The sequence below is a fragment of the Falco punctatus genome, assembly GCF_963210335.1.
Source record: "Falco punctatus genome assembly, chromosome: 13".
NCBI lineage: Eukaryota > Metazoa > Chordata > Aves > Falconiformes > Falconidae > Falco > Falco punctatus.
The window spans coordinates 2,461,922-2,487,931 of NC_137593.1; the positions used below are offsets into that span (position 1 = coordinate 2,461,922).

General features: G+C 41.7%; 1 long non-coding RNA gene across 1 annotated transcript; it reads left to right on the forward strand.

Moving 5' to 3' along the window:
* The first annotated feature begins 94 nt into the window (after nucleotides 1-94).
* Nucleotides 95-25,550, forward strand: LOC308072844. The gene is made up of 4 exons (XR_013931825.1): nucleotides 95-266; nucleotides 11,403-11,649; nucleotides 11,774-14,520; nucleotides 18,278-25,550. It is a non-coding gene; the product is annotated as an uncharacterized lncRNA (long non-coding RNA).
* Nucleotides 25,551-26,010: the final 460 nt, after the last annotated feature.

Below are 26,010 nucleotides of genomic sequence, written 5' to 3' on the forward strand. Positions count from 1 at the left end.
CGCTCGGGGACACTCCGGGCGTGTCGGCTGCTCCCCTTCCTCATTCCTCCCACCTGCTGCAGCCTGGCTGGGGGCTTGAGAGGGACCGGGGGGGTTGTCTGAGGGGGGCTGAGGGGGGCCGGGGGTTGTCTGAGGGGAGCCTCAGGCCCCCCGGCTCCCCTCAGACAACCCCCGGCCCCCTCAGCCAGGAGAGGTGCCCTGTGAGGTGAGACTGCTGCTCCGAGGGAGATGTACCATCTCAACACCACGTATCAGCACAGATACAGGTAATTATGTGGGAAAACCCCTAATTATCTGCTTAGCGTTTTGACAACTCAACACCTCCCACAACTAAAGACCTGCTTAGAGAGAGACACGCTTTCCCTGAGATGCAGCTGAAATATTCCAAAAACGATGCATGAAAAGCAGAAGGAAGCATCCCTCCATTCAGTAAGTCTCACAAAGTGAAGTTTTTTGGGACCGGTATGGTCACATCTCTCATATGGTGAAGAAAATGAACCCAGACAGCAGCCCGGTAGCCTGATTCCCTTAAGGTGATTTTTAGAACAGAAAAGGGCTTGCTGCCTTGCTGCTCCTGGAAGCATCTCTTTCGTAGAGACTGAATGTGGTACAACATAAAAGGCAGCAATGTTTCCTGGGTTAAAGCGTTGGTTTTTTTAATGACCTACTCCATTACCATTCGAGCAGATGGGTATTAGTATGCGCAGCTGGGGATCTGTTTTTACACTTCTGCATGGTTTTGGGGCACGCTTCTGGGCTGGGAGAGAGGTAAATCAGAACTCCAGTTAGAGACTCAAACTGTCTCTCATGGAGCATTAGGTTACCTTTATTACTGTAACGCTTTTTCATAGAGCTTGAAATTCAGTATCTTTGATGCTTTCCTAAGTGAGGGAAAGAATTATTATGAAAAAGGCATAGTAACATTCTTTACTACGCTGTTTTCTGTGCTACCCAATGCATTTAATTGCCCTGACTCTGTTGGTGATTATGATTTTCCTACCTGAAATATTTTCAATAAATAATAGTTTGTATCTTCACATTCTGTGGTGTGCTGTTTTCTTTCTTTCCATTGGGGTAGCCGATGCAAATGTAGTTCTTTTCTTTTTCCCTTTCCTTCCCAGAAACTCTGTGCGGTTTCTGTTTTGTCCCTTCTGCAGCTTGCTTTATTCCTTTATGTTGCCTGTTAACAAATTCTTTATTACAAATACTGAAGTACCTCAAGAGAAATGGGCCGTGTTTTGAGTGAAAATGTAAGACAAAGACAGCCGTACTGGGTCAAGCCAAGAGCTCATCTAGCCCAGTATCCTTTGACAGTGCCTTTGCTTTGCAAAGACTATGAGAACAAGGCAAGAATAAGTGATGCTTCTCAGGAGTGCTCTCACAGCTTCCCGCCATGTACAGCTCCCTGATTTCCTGAGACAGCAGAGGTACTTTCTGGGTTGTTAGTAAACTTTCAGTAGATTTCTGTTCCGCAGTTTCCCCATAAGCCCATGTCAGGCACAGGCAAGGCTCTGAACACTACTTCATTTTTATATATTTTTTTGTGACTGTACTCCTACCCTAGTCTAATGATTGTTTTCCTGTGATACACTATGTTTTGTTCCAGACGGAAGTACAAACATGTTCTTTTCCCATCCCTTCTTTTGATGTTATTTAGCTTTCTGTCTTCATCCTCAGAGAGTCTGTAACTGTGTGGCAGTTTCATCCAGGACTTGTATTAGGAAAAAAATAAAAGTTTGTTCTCATTCATACTAGAAGATGGTAGATACCATTCATACTAGAAGATGGTAAAGTTTTAGTAAATTCAATTTCAGTAAGTTCAGCATCCAAGAGAAAGTGTGCAGCTATGCAGTTTGCTTTTTTTTTTACTTCAGTTTTAATTGAAACTGTCAATAACTTATGCAGCAAATTAAGTTTCTTTTATCTAATTTAGAGACCAAGCTGCTCCTCTGCACCTGGGTTATATTCTATACAGAAAGGTTAACTTGAGATTAATTTGACATCTCTCCTAGCTTTACAATGCACTGCTTTACTTAACATCATATCTGCAGTCACACAGCTGCTTATTAGAGGGTAATGGCATTTTTCATATATTTTAAAGGGGAAAGTGTTTATAAATTTTTGCAGAGGGAGCAGGCTAATTTTTTCCTTACTGGGACACTTGCCATGTTTGTCTGCAGTATTTTCTGTTTAGCTGGAAGAAACCAAGGCTTTTCTCATTTACCCTTACCGTGATGACAGCTCCAGTGTTACTTTTCAAATGAAATACAAAGCATGATTCCCCTTAGCTGACACTGGAGGGGTCTGAGCAGTGCCAATTGTTTCCTGATGCTATCAGTTTGCTGCACGCACTTCATTTCTCACAGCAGCACTCTGGAGGTAGAACGAGTGGCTGAGGACATGATGGGAGTGGAGGAAGCGCAGGCTGTGGAAGGGCAAGCAGCAAGATGAAGCAGGGATTGCTGGTGAGAAAAGCTTTGGTGCAGGCTGTGTAACAGAGGGTGAGGAGGGAGGAGGCTATGGGGCTGGCTTCTCCAACTCATGGCATTAGTGTTACTTGTGCTGCAGCTATCCCTGTTCAAGGAAAGAAGGTAAAACCACCCTGCACAGAGCTTTCACGCTTACTGTTTGGGTACCTTAGGTTTTGTGGGCGTTCAGCAGCTTAGTTGAGAGGTAAGTGCTTAAAAAGAGGTAAAAGCTGGTAAAAGAGATAAATCTGGATCTTTGTCACTTGTGCTGGAAAAGCCTGTAATCCCCTGATGCCTCAGTACTGAGCTGTGAGGCTTCCACCCTATCCTTGACTTTCTATGTACTTCCTTTTCCCTCTCATGTTCTCCTCCTTTTCCTGCTTTCTCGGTCAGCATTGCTGTGAGTGATACGGTTGTTTCCTTCCTCCCAAGTGCAACAAAAAGTCTGTGAGTAGGCAAGACCCCAAGGGTCAGTGTGGCAAGGGCAGAGAACCTGTATCACAAAGCAGGGACCATTCCATGGAGATTTCCTGAATTGCTGCAGAGATTATGTTGCTGTAATTTGCTGTTGATCAAACGTGACTCTGAATTTACAAAGCATTTTGACTTGGGGAAAGTAAAAGCTCAAATGCTGAACTGGTCCAGGTCAGGGCTGCGGGGATGTTCTCAAATATGTTCAAACACAGGCATTTGCTGCTTCCACAGTATTTAGAAAATGTATTTCTTTTAAGCCCTGATTTTATGGGGCCCTTAAAAGTGCATCCTCTAACAGCTGGGCTTCAAGATAGGCTCTGCTTATTTGCTTCAGACTTTCTAGTGATAGTAAAAACAAAACCCTACAGCACGTAACATCTGAACAAAATGAAAAACAGTGAGTGATCTAGCTTGAGTGTGTTGTATATATTCTAGTTAGTTAGAGTGTGGTGCATGTAGGTTTCATCCTTCTGTATCTGTCTACCTCTGATCCTAGTTAACTTGGTCCAGATTCAAAGAAGATGGTGGTGATGTAAGTTACATGTTAATAAACCTCTCTCACTCTTCCCTTCTCTGTTCTACTTTAGCAAATTGTACTTTATGGCAAATTTCCCAACGTTAAGACTGTGTGGCAGTTTGCATCACACTAACGTCACATCTGACTTGGACCCTTTAGAAATGGAAATGAGGGTTGTTTCAGGCAGCTGGTCTAAACAGCATTCTGATCTTTTCATTTTCTTACCATCTTTTTTCATACATCAAATGCTTGCTTAGAGGCCAGTTATTCCTAATTTGTTTTATATTTGAAGACTATCTCTATATCCTTTGTATACAGCAGACCTCACTGGCTCATAATCACTAACAGATGACTGTAATATAATACAATGAATTTGGACAAACTTCAGTTTACATTGTTTTGCAACTTTTCCCGTTATAACCTCAGCATCTTGCTGCAGTTAAAACCAAGCTGTGTTACTTGATTTTAAGTGAATTGTTTATGGCTTTTCCCCCCTGCTATCAATAATTATGGCTTGATTTTATTCCAGATAATTACTCACAAGAGTTTATTTTCTGTGTAATTGGTCTCCAAATTTTTTGCTGGATAAATCAAGCTTTGGATAGGTGATCTTTTAATGCATTGCTGGGCTGACCTTGCCTGCTGTTAAGCATAGGCATAAAAATATGTATGTTGTTTTAGTGTGGCTCGCTTTTTTTCAGGGAAATTTGGTTTTCAAAGCTTCTGGCTACTCTTAAATCTTTCTGGTTATGGACAGGGTTCTTTTTAAAAGGCAAACATATATGTTCAGCACCAGTGGCAACAGATGCTGTTCTTGCACACTTAGGTGACAGGATTTTCCCAATGGATTTTATAGATGTGACCCAACACAGACTGTGTTTCCTGCAGGTGTTAGTACTCAAAATGCACGGTATGATGCATTTTTACAAAAGAGCAGGCTACATTAAAGCCAAAATGAAGCCTCTTAACATTTTGAGTGAGTGTACAGTAGGTGAGTTTTCTAAAAACCTGTGTATCCTATGTGTCAGTTGGCCTATGGGGAAGTCTGCTGTTTAGCTGTAATAGTTCCATAAGGAACTAACAGAAAAATAAACAAAAGAGAGAAAGCAGTTGAAGCCAATAAATATTCACTGTGAGGTGAATTACTTTCAAGGCCTTTGACGTGGTCTCCTGTTAAACTTATCGGATGGAGGAAATGGAGAACAGTGAAAGGACTTGAAAGCCATCACTTAAATGCAAGTTATTTGGGTCAGTACAGGAGTAACCCTATTAGAGTCTTCCCTTCCTTTGTACAGCTCTTACAGCCATGCTGACTCTCCAGAGGTGTTTGGACAGTGCTCCAGATCTCCAAAAGATGGGGTCTAAAATGAAGACTCTAAAGCACTGTTTATATTAATTGCATCCCGCGTGGATCTAAGTCATCACCCCTCAACCCACATAAACCATCTTAACTTGTTTGAGGGCAAAGTTTACCCAAGCTGATAGCAATAGAAATCCCCTTGAAATACCAGCTTTTTTTTTTTTTTTTGGATACTGGTTTCATAAAGATTCAGTGTATGTCACTGTTAAATAACTATTGCAACAGAACAATAATTTTTGAAGTGTTTAGTTGCACAATGTTTAAACAAGGCATTAAATATTTGCACACTAAGGGAAGGACGGCTCAGTTAGTGCTTTAAGTAAGGTGAGGACAAATGAGTGAATTCTTATATAAATTCCACAACATTGTATCACAAACTATCTTCCTTGCAAGGTGACATGTTTGAAAGGATCCATCAGAAGCAACAATTGAGAGGAAACATTTTCCATGGCTTGCTCACTGTGTCCTGTCATTTACCCTCTCTTTTGTGACCGCTCTTCTCTCTGTCCTTTGCAGAGACCGTTTCCAAGGGTCTGCTCTCCCCAGGAGCCATGGATGCTGAGCTCTAAGGTCCCTGGCTCCTATGATCGAAAGCCATAACAGGGAAAACACTGGTAGAAGCACAGCTAGGGCCAGTCCCACGCTGTCACTGCTGAACAGACCATTCTGAGCAGACAGACCTAAAAGGTGATCCTGATATTTTTTTCTGCTCCGCCCCCCTTAATTTCTGACACCTCTCAGACAAAAGATGATACACACTCAAAAAGTATTCCTTATTGAAGGGTTTTCTTGATTAGCTAGGGATGTTATTTAGGCTGGAAAATAGGTAGAATTTATTGTTAATTCTCTGGTAAGACAAAGTTTCGTCGCAGGGAGACAGTTCAGAGATTAAATTGATTTATGTGTGGCATTTTATCTTCATCTACTGAATTTTGTACTTGCTTTTTCTTAAGATTTGCTCGAAGTTAAATATTATAATCTGTTTTTATGTTAGTAGATATATTACCCAGTTTGCAGCTTACACTGATAAGTCAGTATGGTGACAAAGTGCAGGTCACTGATTTTAGCCTTCTGCAGGGTTTCCTGTAACACCAGATGACACAGTCCCAAGGCAGACTGACCACCTTGATAGCAACAAAGGCAGGTTACTTTACCATAGCTTCTAAACTACCTCAGAGAACAAATCAAAATCCATATTATGATTCCCACTCCCCCATTGCGAGGTTCATATTTGGTTATTGCAGATATTACTTATGTGCCTTAACAAACTGGAGTTAGGTTTTTACCCTGAGCATTAGATGAATATGGACTAAAATTGATAGAGCAACTGTCTCCAGTTCTTTAAGTAATTCATATATTTATTATCTCCTTTATATACCAATGGATGGTTTGTTTTCTCAGCATGTCTCTCATTGGTCAATGACAGTTTTCTTATCATTGCTCCATCTCATGATAATCTCATTTTCTCAGTTCTGATTAGGAAGAATTCCTTCTTCTTCCTTTTCTGCATCACCGTATGTTCCCAGAACTTCTGAGAAAACGATTTTTTTTTTTCTTGCTTAGTCATACTGTTTTGACAAATACGTACTTGTTTCCTCACGTAAATGAATAAGAACTATTGCATTTATTTCTTCATATTGTGTAGAGGGCTTAATCAGCAGGATGATGGTGGAGTCAAAATGAAAATCTCTCTGTTAGGTTAAAGGATTAAAGGAAAAATGGAGAAATAACGTTGCTTACAAAGCACAGACTTTAGTGTGGCCAACGTGGTACTTCTCATGAGCATTACAGTCACTGAAAAACTGTTTATACTGAAAAAAATCCAAGTGACAACCGAAAGCTATGATCTCAGCGGTGGCTTTGATCCTGTAATGACTGACTAAAAGACTTTCAGCCGTTCAAAGCTCAAGGAAAAAACAGTTTGTGAAGAACAGTAGAGGAGCACTAAACAGTAATTTTCAGTGACATTAATTCCAGTTGGAGAGACTACAAGGAGAAAGTTCTTCAACTTTCATTGCCATTAAATCTAAGTGAATTTGTGTAATCTGGCAAACCTCCACTGCCACAAGCTGAATGCTGCACGACTGCATCGTGCTACAAGGGGTGGGTGGGGATGGTGAACTCACCACTTGTGCCATCAGCTCTCACTACATGCCATTGTAAAAATGGGCTTTATGACATTGTAAAAATGGATTTTATGCATTTGGTCAAAAATGCTGGCATAAATGGGCATTACCATTTGGTGGTTTTCTTTTATGTTAAAAGTTTCTATAAGAAACAGAGCAAATGAAAATGGGAAATGTTTAGTGTCATGTATAGTCTAAACAGTAGTTTTGGTCTGGGAAAATAAGCCTTTGGTATATTCAAACATTCAATATGCTTTATCAGATTATTTTTATTTTTTTTAATTTACACCCTGGTCTCAACTTTTACAAATCAGCAGGTTGATAGAGCAAGACCTAAGAATGTTACGGATTTTTACTGATGTTTTAATAATGGGGAATGTGATAATAAATCAGTTTCGGTGGAACTGACTGGCATATTAGTACAGATCAGGAGATATTTATGTGCAGCTCCAGCACAAACCACAGACCTGAGTTTTTTTGTTTGGTTGTTGTTGAGTTTGGGTTTTTTCATATCTAGATCCACACATAAAGGCACTGAGCACTCAGCAGCTTTCTCCTGCAATTTGTAGAACATAATATTGTTTACCTGGTGACCAGCCTTTCCAGCACTGTTATCACCAGAAAAAAACATCTAACTCATTAGCTAAGCTTCTTCTGACAGGGACAATGTGATCTGGGAAATTGTTCTGCCTTTTCGCTAAATGAAACTGAAATGTCAGGGATTTGGTTTGATACCCTCCCCAGTATTTAAGAAAATGCAATTTATGGCAGAACCCAGATTAATATTTTCTATTTTACAGATGCAAATTTGACATTTTCTGTTGGAAGATCTCTGGTTCTCCTGTTGACACTAATACATTAGCAATGAAAGCCTGGGATAGGGCAAGTTCTGATCGGAAGTTGTATGTGATGCATCAAACAAAACTGTATGCCATTTTCCTCTTTTGGGGGAGTTGCTTTTTAATGTCAGACTGTCTGTACTGAATCAATGTTAGAAGGAGATGTGGAGCTTGGGTTACAATATAAAACTATGTTCAGGATGGTTTGGCTAATTTTTTTTAAAGAAAAAAAACTACATTTACAGTTGTGGAATTTTATTCTTCCTGATATCAGTGGTTTAGGCATTGTTATAATGAGCTGAAGTATTTGTATCAACGTCTCGGATGAAATTATTTACTGGCAGTTTAAAAACTTGATGCTATAATCTTCTATTAGGCAGCACTGGGTTTCAGATCTGTAATATGTTCACAAATGAAACATATTGCTGGATGTATTTGAAGCAAAAAAATGTATGTATTGACAGAGGTGTAACACATGATTGAAGTATTGCTGTGAATATTGTGGTTAAGATTTCCTTCCTGAATCCCTGATCACATCCACCCTTTCCTTTTGAAAGACTTCTTAACTGGGGGTAGTATTCCAGTCATGGTCTTGTCCAAAAAAATCTAGAAGATTTAAGGGAAATTACTGCATGAAGGAAAAAGGAGAAATTTTACTTTTTCTTTCTGTGTAAGATATGATGATTATTGAAGTTTCCTATGCAGATAGCTCAAACCTATATTGACATTTTGTTTTGACTTTTTAAAAATAGTCCTGGCTGACCTTGCTTCCAAATGCAAATGTGAAAAACAATAGCAGGGGGGTGAATGCTGAGCGTATTTAAAGCACAATAATGGGAAATGCTCCTGTCGCCACTGGGTCCTTTTCCTTCCCCTGGCAAAACCTATGGCTTGTCCCCACCACTGCACTACTGGCCTCTGGTTCCGTGAGCCTCTACAATAACTGTTATCTGTATTAAAACCACATATATTCTAGTGGTAACATTTTAAGGACACAATGAAATCTCACAACAGCAAGGCTAAGATAGACTTTCTTAATGCATTCATAGGTCACTGCTTATGACACAGGTGCACTCATTTTTAATGGCAGGTTTCTCTCAGCAGCATCTTCCAGTCTAATTTCTAATGAAAGCTTGGTTAAATACTGCTAATTCTCACTTTGAATAAAACCACTGCTGATAGTATAGTTCTTGGATTTTTCCTCATGTTTTTGGGAAATGAGATCAGGTTCAAGAAGTCTGCTATATATTGGCTTCTATATGATACTAGATCAATTTTAATTTTAATAACTGGTCTTTTGTACTGTCCTGAGTTAAAGTGTTTTCCAAAGTAACTTGATGTAGCACAGTCATGATTTAAATTGAGAAGCTGAATACAAGTGCTTTTATTGCTCTGGATTCTGTGTGTTAGGCTACACCATAGGCTAGAGGCTTTCTTCAGAAGGTTAAACATATATTTTTAACTGTTATAACTTTGCCATAATGCACAAACTGCAGACGGAGATGGAGAAAATAAAGTACTTTCATAGCAGCTGAGCATTTTCAGCAGTCGGTGCTTGACCCTGTGCAGATTGCAAGTTTGCACAGATAAAGCATGGGCAAGGCAAAATGCGTTAATGGACAGAGGAGAAGGCAGGGGATTTTATAAAGCACTTGCAAGAGTGATGTAGTTTTGCTTGGTAATGCATCACTGGAGACAGCAAAAGCAGGGAGGACGGTACTTTTAACCCATGTTTTCCTCATGGGCATAAATGCAATCCCTATTTTGCACTCTGAACATTTGTCAGTGCAGAAGACTACAGATTTAACCTCATATTGCTCATGCAGAGCTTTCATTCAGCCTTCTAGGTGGAGTCCAGTGTAATTATGTGGTTTTGTAGTATTAAATCGGTGAAGTGTGTGACCTGGATAAAAAAACCCCCAAAGGCTCAGTTGTGCAAGTGCCTTGCGAACGCTGGCACTGCTCAGGGGCCTGGTTGTAGTGGCAGGGTGGATTCTCAAACCTGCACGTGTTTTACCATAACTGAGGAATTAGGAACAAAAAGGCACAAAGAAACACACTACATACAAAGGTGGAAGTAAACGCCTCTAGCTGGTTTTCACAAGTGATGTTACAAACTAGGTGCCCTTACTAACTTTGGTGTAGACAAAAAATATTTTTCTGTATGCAACCTTGAAATTATAAAGAGAAACAAGATCTACTGGAATAGGTTAGTTTTTGCTGAGATTATATAGATGTTATGATTTTAGGTATTTACCTTTAATGAATTATTTTTTTTTAGCCTTCTGGATGCTAATAAGCAACTCTGCATATTTGTAGTGAATGCAGAATTTTAGAAGGAGCAGAGCAAATTTGACTTAGGCATAAAAACTCATTTCTTAACAAGGCACTTAAAATGGAAGGGGTTTTGATATTAATATTTCCCTTATGAAGGCAGCTTATTGATTGAACGAGGAAATGCTTGGCAATCCCACTGAAAAAGTCACAAGCACCTGCTCTTAACTCAAACAGATTTTTGGCAGGAATGGTCTAACTGCTCATGGTAAGTTGTAGAAAACATTTTCTTATACAAATAACAAAGGTACCTGAAAATAGAATACCATATCATGAAATGACATCACTGAAATTAAAGTTTACATAAGCTACAGAAGGTAACAGAAATCTGCTCTTATATATATATATATATATATATAAAAAAGAAATGGTGGAAGATCAATGCCAAGAATCACAGCCATTGGGATGGGAATGCACCTGGAGAAGTCATGTAGCCAATCTCTCACTGACTGACTCTCCTGAGAATAAAGTTTACTGTTTATCACAGGAAAAGCCATGGTTTTGTCAAGTTAAAAGTTATAAAAACCTTCACTCATGATACAGCACCTGACCTTGGCCCACAGTTTGTGTGATTCTGGCGTGATCTGCATATGGGTGTTTGTGCATGTTTGTAGACATATATATATGGATATACCAGATACTACAGGTACTGTCAAGTCTGTAGGCAGCCATGGCTGTCTATATTCTTTGTTAGACACTGTACAATTATACTTGCCAATACGATTCCTCCGTGCTTTGTTCATGAGGTTTGTGATGTGAGGATTTTGTGTTACAATGTCCTGTTCTAAAAGCTCACTTTCAACCATGGGGTCATCAGAGAGCTTGAGAAGGGAATGCAAAGCAGTGAAAACAAAGGTACAATCTAACCTGTCGAGATATTTAGAATCCATCTTCAATATTAGCTGATTATACTTTCCACTAGTTTTTGAAATGTTAGGGAAACAAATTGTTTTCCCTTCAGTTATTTTTGCTGTGTTTCCCTCTGCCAGCAAAGTAAAGAGGGAGCATGAATTTTGGACAGTCTTGCTGATGCTTTAAGCAATTCAGGTTTCCCCAATCAGCCTGTTTTATTAAATAAAAACAGAGACTTGAAAAAGATGTTGGATGTTTTTGCATTTTTCTGAAGCGGGCTGTGGTAGAATTTTCTCAGACTAAAACAAAGTTCTGTTTATGAAGCCAGCATACATCCAGGGTCTGAAGCAGCTTTACAGGTGTTGGTCAGGAAAGGAATTGCAGACCTTAACTCTTTGGTTTTACCCCTGTTTTTTCTTGCTTATCCCTTAGCTGAGAGATGATGAGAACAACCAGCAGCGCCTCAGATAAGAGCACAGGAGCATCTGACAAGCCCTAGGAGTGAGCTGCTGTTTGAGAGCTGGACTTCTGATGAACCATTGTTGAGCTCCATGGCTTGTCCTAAGACAAAAGATTGCTGTGGCAGATGTTAATAGTAAGAATACAAAATAAATCTTGAAGGAGGAGCATATCTTAGTCTAACAATGCCTGGTTGCTAAATCTATTTGCTGAGTACTGGGTAAGTGCACACATAAGTGAGGCAAGCATTACAACAGCACACAGATATTCTTACAGATTCAACACATTGTGTTGCATCAGCATGATTGTCTGTTTACTGCCGGGCGCTGTTTCTTTTCTTACAGAGCCCCTGCCCAAACTCTGACTATGCCAGTTGCTGCGTACATCAAGCTTGGGGTGGTATGGTTGGAGGCTGAAACATGTTGGAGACTTCAGCGAAAGGTCCCCGTTAGCCCCTGGAGAGCCAATTATGACATTTGGAGTCCGTTTATTTTTCTGTTGACTTCCTTGAAGACGTGTTATGAGCAGTGATTCATCCACCAGTTCTTCCAAGTCCCGTGGGACCTGTGAAAGCATTGTTAAAATTGCTGTGTTTCTTTTCCATTTCCTGTGAAGCACTTGCTGTTGGGGACAGGTTGCTGGGCTACAAGGCACTGCTGGACGCCTTCCACAGCCACTATCAAAATGTTATCTGCTGGGTGTAACGTCCATGACAATCCCCCTGAAAAGCCCAGCCTTTCAGTTTTGTAGGAAAATTACCTTTCCTATGGAGGACACAGGGTGTGAGGCTGGCTGTGGGAAGTATTCCCAGGGAATAAAGGCTGGGAGTGTACTGAGAGCAGCATTGCTCTTTCACGTGTCAGAATAAAAACCATAAAATTTTGTTCTTGCTTGTTGAGCAGAAAGTGCAATAAAATGGGAGCCAGGGCTAGGGGAAACTGGAGTAGAAGCTGCAGCGATGTTGGGACAGCTAGGGATGGAGGCAGGAGGGTCTTTTATGAAAGATCCATGTAAGAAGTCACACTTGAGTGAGAGCTTATATTGAAGTGCTTTGTTTTGCTGTTATTTGCATTCATGAAAAAGCAAAGTCTGGAAAGCGTGGAAGCCTAAACTCAGAGGCTCTGTTTTCTGCTAGAGCCTCTTTTGTAGAGTCCTCCTCGGGTTATTGTTATGAGTGCAGGGTTCCTGGCTTTGCTTTCTTTTTCTGTGGGGCAAAGTAATTTTCAGCAGCCAGTAAGTAATGTTCATGTCACCTGCATCCAGGCTGTACCCAAGTGCTGTGTGTCATGCATGTCTTGCCTAAAGCACTGCTGCTGCCCAGGGATTGGTATTGCATCCCACCCCTCACCCTGGGGATTTTTTATGCTGTAGCTCTGCCCAGGCTGATGTGCTTCCTAGTAATTACCAGATTAGCAGTCTCGTAGTGGTAATAACCACCAACGTAATTTTATTTTGGGCCAGTTATTCACAAGGCTTACCGCAGACAGGGATCTCAGAGGGCTGGAAATGTTTTTCACTTTGTCAGTCAAAATATTTTGGCATGTGTAATACTTTTAATAACTTTAATGGATCTGTTCCAGCATGCTAATATATCGACAAGAATTTGATCAATGCCTCGCAAGAAGAGCAGAGCTGGGCATAGTAATAGGCAGCCTTTAAAGAAAGAAAATTTGGAAATGTAGATTCTAGGCAAAAATTTATATGAAGATGAAGAACTATGATTAGCTTGCAGTGTGACTTTGGTACATGTGAACTGACTTCAGAAAATGAGATTTTTGACTCCAAAGTGCTGCAGATTTTGAACACCTGACTGTCATAGCTATGTTTTTGCTCAGTGTGAATAGTTGTGACGTTTGTTCGTTAAATCATCTTAATCTAATGAAACATCTTACTCAGACTTGCAGTCACACTGAGGTGCCTTTCAGGGTCCAGGACTAAACTGCTGGAGAAAAATGTAATCTTTGGGAAGTATATACACGCTACTTTGGGCTGAGAAACGACCAAGGACAATGTCACCTTTTATGAAATCTAATGACATTAAAAACATCATTGCAAAATGTTCCTTTTTTTTTTTTTTTTTGCAAAAAACCCCACCTATATGATCCTGACTCCCATGCAGCACAGAAAAGCCATCCAAAATAACAGTCGTTATCAGTGCTTGGAAAGACTCCAAGGGACGCATTCCCCAAAGAAATTAAGAGTCAGTCCTTGTTCACCAGCAGGTTATATGTAAATTGGACAGCAGGGCATTTAATTGGAGATCTTGGAGCCTAAGTCTGCCCCAAAGCACTTATTGTTTGGAGTGTAACTATAAGCTGGAAGGAGTGTGATTTCATGCAGTTTGCCAAGGGAAGCAAACACTCCAGATCTTGTGTGGGGGCCAGGATGGGATGTTATTACTTGGCGTCACTCGCAAAAGCAGGATTTTTATCTGATCCCTTTCCTGACTTCAGTTTTCTCTTTCCATTTTACATTCCCTATAATTTTACAAAGCAGTACGCTTGGCATTTGTTGTTAGATGTTAGATATTTGAAATAAAAGTGTCGCAGCAGTTCACTGCCTTGTATTTTATTTGAATGCTTTGTGGTTGTGGATCTCATTGTAGGTATATCGCATGAACTGACTGCTCAAGTTTCCAGAAAAAAAATTTGCATTTTCTTTCCAGATAAGAGAAAAGAAGAAAACTTCTTTTTTTTTTTTTTTTCTTCTCTTCAATTTCTTCTAGTCTAAGACTTCATCTAATGGTTACCATGCAGACCCTGGGCTAGATCTGTGTGAGCAAGGCGCTGGATGTGCGAGGGAACTCTCTGAACAGAGAGCTGGCGCCCATCCAAGCTCTGTGCAGGTGCAGAGCATGCAGGCAGGGCAGGAGAGGAAGCTGAAGCTGTTACTCACGGAACATGCAGCCATTTACACATGGAGTGCCTGAGACTGAAGGAATTCCAGCAGCTCGGGATAGGTGAAGCCAGTACAAGGCCCTTCTGAGCCTTCCCTCCTAGGCCGATGGGGACCACTGAGGATGTTCAAAGGACCAAGAAGAGTGCCCAGAAGCTTCCCATCCAGGCTGTGGGGTGTCATCTCTTCTCTGAAGGTTAGCTTTCTTTTCATCCCTGTGCGCTGTTTAAAAAAAGCAAACAACTTGTTACAGCTTGGAAGAGTATCCGCAATGTCTGAACGGTGTGTAACCAAAACAGAGTCTGCAGATGTCCACAGCCAGTTCAGCTTAGTGCAATTTGCCTTACTCATTCAAGTGAAATCATGGTTTATATGTCCAGTTACAGTAACATAGGAATTACAATTATTGGGAATTTTGTTCCTGGTAGAAGCAGGGAGAAGCAAGGTTGCAGCCTTCCGCGGTCACTGGGATCTGTTTCTTGTTGTGTTGCCCTACTGCTGGGGTTAAGATATGGATGTAATTTAGGATTAGTGGAAGAATTTAATATATAAATAAAAAAAAGTTGTAAGTGAAAGGTTACACAAGCATAGCATAATTTCCAATAAGAACCATCCCAGAATTTTGCTTCACCCATTTGCTTATGCTCAAATAAGGTTATTTTCAAAGAAGTCGTTCTTTTCCTCCTTTCCAAAAAGAACCACCCAGAGCCCAGAACACGTGTGCTTTGCTGTGGGTAGCTCTGACTCAGGCTGCAACCAGCCGACAGGTACAGCATGGTTCTTCCTCCCTGCCCAAGTCAAGGAAGGAAACCTTGCTTGGCTGCGGGGTGAGGAGTGTGTGCCCTCCCAGCTCAGCCCCGAGCTCGGACAGTGCCGGGGATGTTCCCTGGCTCTGGGTGCCCGGCAGTTCCCAAGCTCCAGCCAGGCAGGAGGGAGAGAGGGACCGTGACTTTCCGCCAGCGGGTGTACAGGGGCTATGGTGTTTGCTTGGCTTTGGGGCTGTGGCGTTTGCTTCTTCAGACAGTTATGCATATGAACTCATGTCTCCAGTGTAGAACAAGAGTATTTAAAAACTTCTGACAGAAAGATATACAGATTTTACTTACCATCTATGGACATGCACATAACAAGATAGCAATATATGCAAAGCATACAGTATATACAATGAAGGGATGCATGCATGCCACTAAATCATCCTCTCTATCTGTCCCTGTGCCATAGAAAGGAATCCTGTAGGCCTCATAAGAAACAAAAGGTCTTAACACAAGGTAAAATTTTCCAAACTGAAAAAGCTAGAATGACCTTTCACTGAAACTCTGGCCTAGGGACAATGTTAACTTTAATACACATTTACTCAGTATTATCTCTGTGTACAGCACTCATGATATGCCTCTAGTGCAGGAAATTTTAGTGTAATATTTCAGTTAGTCACCCATATAACTTGTATTTATTCACTTGTCATTTATGTGGAAGAACATGAATCTACTTGATTTTTTTTCTAATGCTATGAATAATATTTATGAAGTTGTTTGTACTTCAAAACCACAAGGTGGTGAACTCAGAGATATAAAAATGCAAAGAATTGTAATCTCTAAGGAATGAAAATGTGAAATCAAGTGTTGAGCAAGATGCTTCTAAAGGAAACAATATATTTTCTGAATTATATTACAAGTTATTTTCTTGCTATGCACAATAATTTTTCATTCACTCTTTGAAGGAAAGTAAAAAAGAAAATCATGCATTTCATCCCCATCTCCAGCCCCTTACTTTACAAATGCTTAGGCAGAATACCTTGTCCTCATTTTGTTTTTGATTATTGGTTTGTGAAATTTTTTCCTCTCTTCTCCAGACAGATAAACTGCTAGTTTCCAGTTCTTTGCCAATGAGGAAAGCATTATGCTTAACCCCCACCTTCTCTTTTTTTTCTTCTAAATGAGAGCTTTTAGTGATATTTTTTTTTCCCCATGGTGTCACGTTCTTGGGGTCATGAAACAGGGCAGAGCCTCATATTCTCAGAGATAAAGCTAGGTATGTGGAGATGACTCCAAATTATTGGAATGGTACTGATTTGGCATTTCTTGGTTTTATTTTGAAATGTCTCAATCAAGTAAGAACATTTAACATAACCATGTCAACTACGGGTATAGAATATATATATATATATATATATATATATATATATATATATTTAGAAACTAATAGGTAAAACTACATCATGTCATCTTGATTAGTTGCTGCTTTTTGTGGACAATCATGCAAGACCACTGAATCTTGAGAATTCCTGCAGTGGATGAAATATCCACTGATGCTGTGCCACCTGCTAAAAGTGCTGCAGCTAGGATAAGAATTCATGTAAATGCTGGAGCAATGGAACAAAGGGGAAGTGACCATAAATCAGAAAACTGAAAACTGATGGCAGGGTGTCTCCTGGAATAACAATTGCTGGATAAGACTGTGTGTAAAGCCGGGCAATAGTTATCAGGGCGTTGTCAGGAAAGAGCTCATGCTCTGAAGCAGGTTGTACGGAGACAAACGGGACCTCAAGCAGAAATGGGAGAGATGTTTTAAACAAACACTCATACAGGTGAAAAGTGGAAAGCAGTTCCTCAGATTCGGGGCCTAGGAGAGATGGCAAGAAGTGAATTGCACAAAGGTGAGGGGGTTCATTTGCAAGGAAAGGAAAGTGGGTGATCAGGTGTATTGGCAAAGGAATTAATCACAAAGTTCAGGGAATGATGGTGCCACTGAATAAAATCTGTTTGCTTGGAAAGTTCTGCTCAAGTCTGGGCTGCAGCCGAGAGAGAGAAGGAAAGAAAAACCGCCCACCTTACCCATGCCTTGGAAACTCTCCAGAAAAGTTCAATGACTTGAGGGCGGAGGAAATGCCTGATGAGGAACTGCTTGATGTGCATAAAATACTCAGCCTTGGGGGGGGGGGGGGGGCGGGCCGGGGGGTGAGCTTGACAGGAGATCTGCTTTTGGAATACAAGTAGCTAAGGGAGATAAATACAGAGCTAGGTGGGGACACCATGAGGCTTTATGCCGCAGTTTGAAAGAGGAGGTTCTTGTCAGATACTTAGAATGTATGACAGCCTGTTAGCCAAATTTTTGGGTGGTAGTAATACACAACAATTTAAGAACAGAATGATACCTATGCGGTGAACTATGCACGTTCTGTATTTACAGGGCTCTTAAAGGTACACTGCAAGGGCTGCAATGGAGTTGGTGGGAACTGATTTTTCTCCCATCTGTTTCTGTGTTTCTATATGCTTTCATTTCAAAAGAATGAAAAGTCCAGCCCTAGTGACGGTGCCTTTGCACCGCTTTCACTTGGTCTTCAGACAGAGGGAGGGAAACAAAGCCCTTGTCAAGGGTGTGAACTTCCTTCATTCCCAGGGCAGCTGGGCCAGCGTGTCGCACCAACTGTTGAGCATTTGATTCAGAATCAAAGCTTCCTTCTGAAACTGCTGGTCTTTGTTATAAAATGCTTCATGCCCATCCCACTGAAAGGAACAGTAGAGTTTTAAAAAATGTTACGAGAACGCATCCTTCCAATGATGAACTCTCCAGTAAATGCTTCAGTTCAGTGTCGCTCAGGCATCTGTGGTTCAGTATTTCGATCAAGTAACCTGGAGATTTTTAAAACTTAGCACTGTTAACGTATGATGCTACTGTGGTGAGAGACAGGAATATGTGTATGCTGAGGAAAACTTTTGTAGGCACAAAGGGAAAATTGTACATTGAGTGAGGCAGAAGTGTTATCTAGTAATTCAACTATTGCCCAAAAGCCAAAAGTTCTGAATTCCCCTCTCACCCAGCTCTAGACACTTTATTATTTGGCTCTAGACCCATACGTATGTGCTGAGCAGCCTCTGATAATTTTTTTTCCCCTTAGAAGGCTTGTTAGACATAATAGCTGGTTCCAAAGTGAAAAATATTTTTAATTTCTCTAGGTTATGTTTAGAAAAGCAACAAGATGAGAGAGCTGAATTAAGCTATGGAGTACACATGCAGTGCCCTCCTGCAGGCTGCTTGAAATGGCACAGCTCTGCTGACTCCTGGCTCCACCGGGATGCACAGGGAAACTGGGAAATGATCTATCAGAGCAATGCAATAAAGCAACCAGACCCAGCAGCTGAGAAATGGGCTGGCTTCAAAAATTACACCTGTGCAGATGAACTTGTGGAAAACAGCAGAAAAACTATGCAGAAATGGTGATTTCTGAGGGAAGGTGATAGTTCCAGAGGCCTCCACATGACCTGGCAATGTGCGCTTTTAGCCCAGAAAGCCAAACACATCGTGGGCTACATTAAAAGTAGCATGGCCAGCAGGTAGAGGGAGGTGATTTGGTGATTCTTCCCCTCTGCTCCGCTCTGGTGAGACCCCCTGCAGCCCTGCGTCCAGCTCTGTGCCCCCAGCATAAGGAGGGCATGGAGCTGCTGGGGCGAGCCCAGAGGAGCCCAGGAAGATGCTCAGAGGGCTGGAGCCCCTCTGCTGTGCGACAGGCTGAGGGTTGGGGTTGTCCAGCCTGCAGAAGGGAAGGCTCCGGGGACACCTTAGAGCAGCTTCCAGTGCCTGAAGGGGAACGGCTTGCAGCTGGAGGAGGGGACAGTCAGGTTAAAGGAAGAAATTCTGTGCTGTGGGGGTGGGAGGCGCTGGCCCAGTCTGCCCAGAGCAGCTGTGGGTGCCCCGTCCCTGGCAGGGCTCAAGGCCAGGCTGGACAGGGCTCTGGGCAACCTGGGCTGGGGGGAGGTGGCCCTGCCCGGGGCAGGGGGCTGGAGCTAGGTGGGCTTTAAGGGCCCTGCCGACACAAACCGTTCTGTGATTCCATGATCCTTTTATAGGGAGAAGTTATTACATATGTGTGCTGTGGCCACCACACTCAGAGTTACACCACTCAGCAATGCTTTGGCCCATGTGTCCTCGCTGGAAGTCAGGTACCAGCATCTGCTGGGGTTTCTGCTGGCCCCTGGGGCTCAGGCAGTGAGGCAGTCCCACGGTCAGTGCCTCTCGCTTTGGTACATTAGCACCTGCAGAAGTGCAGGCACTGAGCACCCACCTCTTTATGAAGGGGCAGTGTGGGCAACAAGAGGAGCGGGTCCCCAGGGGTCGAAAGTGAGCACTTAGGGCAATGTGGTCCAGAAAGGAAACGGCACGTGAAGGTTTAGAGGTCTCCTGCATTATATTATTTCAAATGACAGCCTGTTCACAGGAAGTTAAAGTAAATTAGTAAGTATTTCAGCAATGTGCTCCAATTCCTTTTTTTTTCTTTTTTTTCTTTTTTTTTTTTTTTTACATCCTGCTGTGTCAAAGTACCCAGACAGTAATACTAAAAGAAAGCCTCCTCTAAGTACTGGTTTGGCTGAGAAGCTACACATCGTTAATGATGCTCTTACACTCTCACTGCAGGTATTTTTTTGTAATTACCTGAGCAGATTCAACTATTAGAGATACAGCCTGGTGCCCACTTGCCTTAGGGAACAGCTAGGGGCTTTAAGTAATTTTGGGAAATACGAAGAGGAGCAATCTTTCTTGATGAGAGCACTTGGAAAAGAAAGCAATAAACACACAACGCTCAGTGCCACGGTCTGTTGTCTGACTCAGCTGAGAGGGGAGGAGGTGTTTGCTTTGGCGGAGTATCCTTTCAAACCTCAAGAGGTTCCTTAGGCCAAGATCTTTGGTGTCAGATAGATTTATGGTGCAAAAATGCTTCCTCAGCCTTTTCCCAGCTGTTTACAGAAATCAGACGTGTCTTAGGGAGATTGTACACAAGTCCAATAATATTGGAGTGAGACAGGAAATGTGTGATACAGGACACAGAGAGCTTTATAATAACACATTCCTCACCACGTGAGGTGATTAAAACACATGTTTGCATGCCTGTGTGTGACAGATTTTCATAATAGGTTGCTAATGCATCTTGGAGGCAAAGCACAAGATTTTTCTTTCAAAGAATAGATAATAGTCTAATGATGGTGAAGTAAATTTAATCATGTTAAGTGCGGTTCCTGCTTCTTTGCAATTTTGTCATATTTTGAAGCATCTTCACTGAAGACAGTAATAACTTAGAAAAACTAAACTCTGAAAGCTAATCGTTGTTTCACGTGAGTATTTACTATCCAGTGTTCAGTGGACTTGATTGATCTGGGCAATGCAAAAAGGTGAGGCCACAAGCACACGAATTTTATAGCACCTATAAAGTACTGTATACAGTTTTTGCTCAATTTTATGCTGTTAAACTAAGCATTTGGTATCATATGGCACTTTAAGTACTTTGATTTATGCTAAGACAGAAATTGCATCTGTAATAAACATTCTAAAGTATGAGTTTAAGAGCCATCTACTGTATTTATTTGTGACATAAACACTCACCTGCAATGCATTTGAGAATCATCTTAGACTTAACTCACACTGCACATTACAGCCATTAAGTTTCAGGCACAGCAAGGTCATATCCAAGGTGAAGACGGAAGTGGCTGGGAAGAAAGAGGTGGCATGGCAAATATTTTGAAATAGCAAATGGAAAAATATTCTTTTTCTCCTGTTAAATATTCCAGATACGTGGCAGTAATTTCTTACTTTACTATAGAGAGTCCTATGTTATACCGATCTGGGTAAAGTACAAATCCAGTCTTTTTAATATGAAATATTTAAGCACACAGCCATGAAAATAAAATGAAAACCCCACTGACATCTTTGAAATTAAGTATAATAAAACTGCATGTGTTTCAGGTTTTTGAAAACTCCCCCATGTATGAAAGAAAGCACAGAAACCCTTTGTTGTACAGGAACCTGCCAAGGCTGTGCTCCATGTGAGGACTCCTCCCAACATTACATTTGCTGTTTTGGTATTGAATAGATTATGCTCAGTGGAACCTGCTTGAAAGTAACATAAAGTACTAATTTTAAAATTATTTAGGTATCTTTTAGCTTAAACAGCTTCTATCTTTGCATATATTTGTATGATAGTAATAGAGTGTTGGAAAGCGGCAATCATGTAATTGATACTATCAGGAAAGAATGACAAAGCTTCATTGGCAGAGCGAGACGTTAACAGTCATGTCTTTATTTCTCAGGAAATCATAGAATAAGTGAATTCAGATGGATCTCTGGTCTCCCAAGAGCAGGCAGTAGAGAGGACAAGAAAAAGCAAAACACATTACAAAGTCTTGAAGTTTTCAGGGTAACACAGCTCATTTGGGTAAGGACTTAAATAGAAAAGACATTTATGTTTACTATTTAAATAGATTAATTATTATTTATATATATTATATAAATTAAATAAAAATATATTTTTAAAATATTTAAACTAAAGAAAAGGATTCTTTAGTTTAAATAAAAAAAATTAGAGATTACTAAACAGTATTTGACCTCTGAGGTCGTATGTGGTGACCTAGCCTTGTCTCACTGGTTTTACAGGAATAGGAAGGAGACACTGTCTTTTCATGTTTGTTACATATTTATGGAACAGTGGCACACTGAGTTTCTTACAGTAAGGAACACCTGGACTGTAGTGCTACAGAGATTTACATAAACTAAAATGGGACAAGAAGGTGGCAAACTGGTGCTTAAAATCTTACTGCTAAGTTTGCAGAGAGTCAAGATGATATTCTTTGCTGAATATTTATTTTTCCAGGAATCCTTTGTCACCATACTTGGCAGAGACAATCTGCCACGCTTGTCAGAAGCTCTCAAAAATACTTTTGCAGAGCGCATTTTTTTGGTCTTTAGTGTACAGAACACTGCCACAAAAGTACCCAGGATGAAATCCTGATCCACAAGTCAGCTTGAAAGATTGCAGAATTTTTTGTGGTTGTTAATTGATTAACTGAAGTCACCCAAACTAGAGCTTTGGTGACGATATTCCTAGAGCCTCTGAAAGCTGTTCACTTCCATTCTTCCCATTGGCATATACAGCTGAATCCGGGCCATGATATGAGCATCCCACGTCAGAAAGTGCAGTTTAATATGTTTACTCGCTATATGTTTTCGCCTCCCACTTTGATTATGGGGCTAGAAAGCCTTTTTGAGACTTAGGAAATAAAATCTGTTTTTCTAGATCTTCCTTTAAATATTCTCACCAATAAAATTGATCAAAAGTTAGAGGAGACTGGGATTCTTTTGTCAGAGTGCTGGCATTGTGTCGGTGCCCATATCAGTTAAATGTGAGGTTAATTTGAAATTGTTATGAGAATATTATAAAGAACAGAGTCAAAGGACTACTGCATAAGGCAATAACAAAGCACTAAACCAGCACCTCTGAGTGTGTGCCAATTACCTCTCTTTCAGCTTTAACTACCACTTCTCCGTAATTTACTTGTGCCTTCTGAACTGACATTTAAAACTTGTTACAGGGACATCTGTTGAGTGATACTATTCTGGCACTCTGCAGATTTGTTAAGCTGAACTTTGCTGGGTACAACAGCCTGGAACTGGTACCTATCGTTTTATTGAACAGGCTGTGCAGTTCGTTTCTTGTTGGTGAGGGTTATCTTCCCTGACCCACAAGGTAATGTGTCTGAAGTTCCTGTGGTTAAGATTATCTGTGAAATGGAGCAGCAGAGCCTTGGGGAAGCAGCTGTGAGCCACAGAGAACTCTGTTCTGTTGACTCTGGCTCTGTACTTCATGATCAGAGCAGGCTGGGGCTTCTGCCTTCACCCTCACCAGCGATGGATCCAGCCGTGTCCTGAGGTTTCTCAACATTTTCTTTCTGAGAATGACGGTGAGAGAGTAGTCTGGGGACTCTGACCTTTTGCAACAGCTGTATTTGTGTCCTGGAGGGAAACTAGAGTGTGTGCGTGAACAAAAACCATTTTCTATGGATCACAGAGATTAGGAAAGTACTGGGTGATGTGACAATGGTCTCCTGGAATAATGGGGCTAGTTAGCCAGGATAAAAGGCTACACTTTTCTGCCGTACACAAGCTTTTGCTAGATACACCTTTGCTTTCCAAAGTTATCCCTTTTATCTGTGTATATAAACAATCTGCCTTTAATTATGCCCCCTATGAAACGCAAGGTGCTCTGCATGGCCACGCATTACCTTTGAGCTCCCTCAAGCGGCAATGAAACCCTCAAGTTTGTCGCACGGGTGCTCTCACAACACAGCCTTGCAGTTTAAGCCCCTGTTTTTAAGAGCAACTATAGTAAACTGAACGAGCCACTGTGATTTCAAGGAATCTAGACTAGTCTAGGGCAGGTGAAAATGTGATCCCACAATTTCATGACACAATTCCCTTTTGACAGATCTGTTAAAAGACACATATCAATTGAAAAGTAAGCATTTTATGCCCAAGAGTAGTTTACAGCAGATGCACTACACGGATGCAATACCAGTGTGTTTTGAAAACTTGTTTTGGCTTTCTTGAATGGTTACTGATCAAAGTAATGACAGAGTAGCTGGAAAGTGGGCATCTTGGTTCACAGCACATCGGGTAAAATGCAATGCTTTTCTTTTTGTCATCCTGAAAAGCTAAATAAATCCTTTGGCTTAAACAACAAGTATTTCTGCCTTCATTAAGAGCATATTGTGATCAAAAAGCACCATATGTCACTTGATGATGTGCACAAAGGATTCAGGTTACGTATTTTGGTGTAAAAAGATGAAATTTGACAGAAGGCTGGACCTTTTCCCTGTGAATAAGTAGTTTTTTGAAGGGTTTGTCTAATATTGGAAGACCTTTTTGGACCAAATAACTCAAGTAAAATGAGTTTAATATCCAAAAGGAGGATAATGGAGACATTTTACAAGCTTTTGCATTTCCCCATATGCTTATTACAGGCTTATTGCAGTCTACCCCTTAAGCTTTCCTTTTTTTTTTTTTTTTTTTTTTTTCCGGTTTGCTACTTGTTATGAGAGATTTATTCCTCTTGAATGTGTCAAGCAAAATAGTAATATAAAACCCCAAAGCTTAGCTGGGTGAGGAGGAAGTCTGGCAAAGCTGTGGAGGAGGCAGGGAGCCACCAGGGCCGAAGTGCTGGCTGCGGTTGCTCCTTGTTCCTTTATCAGAACAGGCTGCCCAGGGAGGTGGTGGAATCACCATGCCTGGTGGTGTTTAAAAAACACATAAATGTGGTGCTTAGGGACATGTTTTAGTGATGGGTTTGGCAGTGCTGGATTAATAGTTGGACTTAGGATCTCAAAGATCTTTTCCAACCTAAACAATTCTATGACTATGATTCTTGACAGACAGGGAGCACGTGGCCAGGGCAAACCTGCCTGCAGGAAAACCAAAAGTACCTCCTGAACTTTATGTTTCCAATCAACTGGAGGTCAGAGAGTCACCCTTCCTCCAAGGACCTCACTTGCTTTTTGACCACGACAGGCCTGCCTTTAAGACCCTTTTAATAGAAAAGGAGGCTATAGGTGCTAAAAGCTGAAGTGAGGTCCTGCCAGCCACGTGCCTACACACAGTTCTGTCACTGCAGGGCATGCTTGGTGTAGCTAATGCCCTCCCCATCCTGTTGTCTGAACTCCTGAACTACCAAGCTCTGATTTAGTCTTTAGCTGTATGTTAAACAAATCTGTGTACAAAGTTTAGTTCAAGCTGACTCACTAAAATTGTTTAAAGTGATGAATTAAAGGATTTCTAACCACGGGAGTCAGCCTTGGGAAGGATGGGAAACAAAGAACAGATGATGAAAAGAATGCAGATATCTAAGTTATGCAGAACGAGGCCTCCAGGTGAGGAAGCTCTGGCCGCAGGAGGAGGCAAGCTGGTAAGGTGTTGCTGTCTACGGAAAATTAGTTGAAAGTAGGACAAGAGTAATTGTGGCAGTGGGAGATTGTGACCTCTGACTCAAATAGCCCCCTCACCCACCCTGAGAGAGAGCAAACCCCGCGGGGGAGCACGCGGAGTTAGTAAAGACCTTCAGTGGTGCTATCTGAGGGTGACGTGCAAGTGCTTGGCTCGTGTAACGTGTACCATGGAGCAACCCGGTGTGCACGTCAGGCGGAGCGATCCCCTGCGTATCCAGGGGGTCAGTTTGTCACTGAAATCGGGAATAAGAAAACTCCTGAACACCAGTGTGGCCTGAAGGAGCAGGCATTCCGTTATGGCAGCGCTGGATGCGTGGGGGTTGCTCTGCCTAACGTGCCTGCCGTTATGACATCCATGCATGATTATATAGATCATACCTACGTTTGTGCAATACATTCCTCACAAAAAAGCATACATATTCATTTAATAGGTGGTACTGTATTAATTAAGCATCGTGTATGCTCTTTACAGGTGTTTTAGAAAACTTCTGGGAGACCCTGTCTGTGGTCACAGCTGGTGTAGAACCGAGCCTGTTACTGGCCCAGCGCGGGCCTGTCTCGGCCACGGTTGTTTGTCAGGTTTGGGTTCAGATCCGGCCTGGCAGGGAGATCCTTTGGTTTGGTTCCTTCTTGGAATTACTGGTTACCCTCCCCTTACAATGCCGTGTTGCACAACCACCGTTCGATGGCAATCACCCACAGCGGTTACACTGTCGCGAGCAGCCCGTAGGAATGATACCGAAATGCCGCGGTACACAAGGTCTGGGGTATTTTAGGGCGCTTTTGCCGCTGCTACATCGCAGGTTTGGCTGGGCTGGTGGCTAGCGGCAGCGCGCACCGCTGGGCCCCGCACGGGCCCTGCCCGGGAGCCCCTGGGCCGGCCCGACCCGCCGCCACGGCGCCCAGCCGCGCGCTGCCATGGCAAC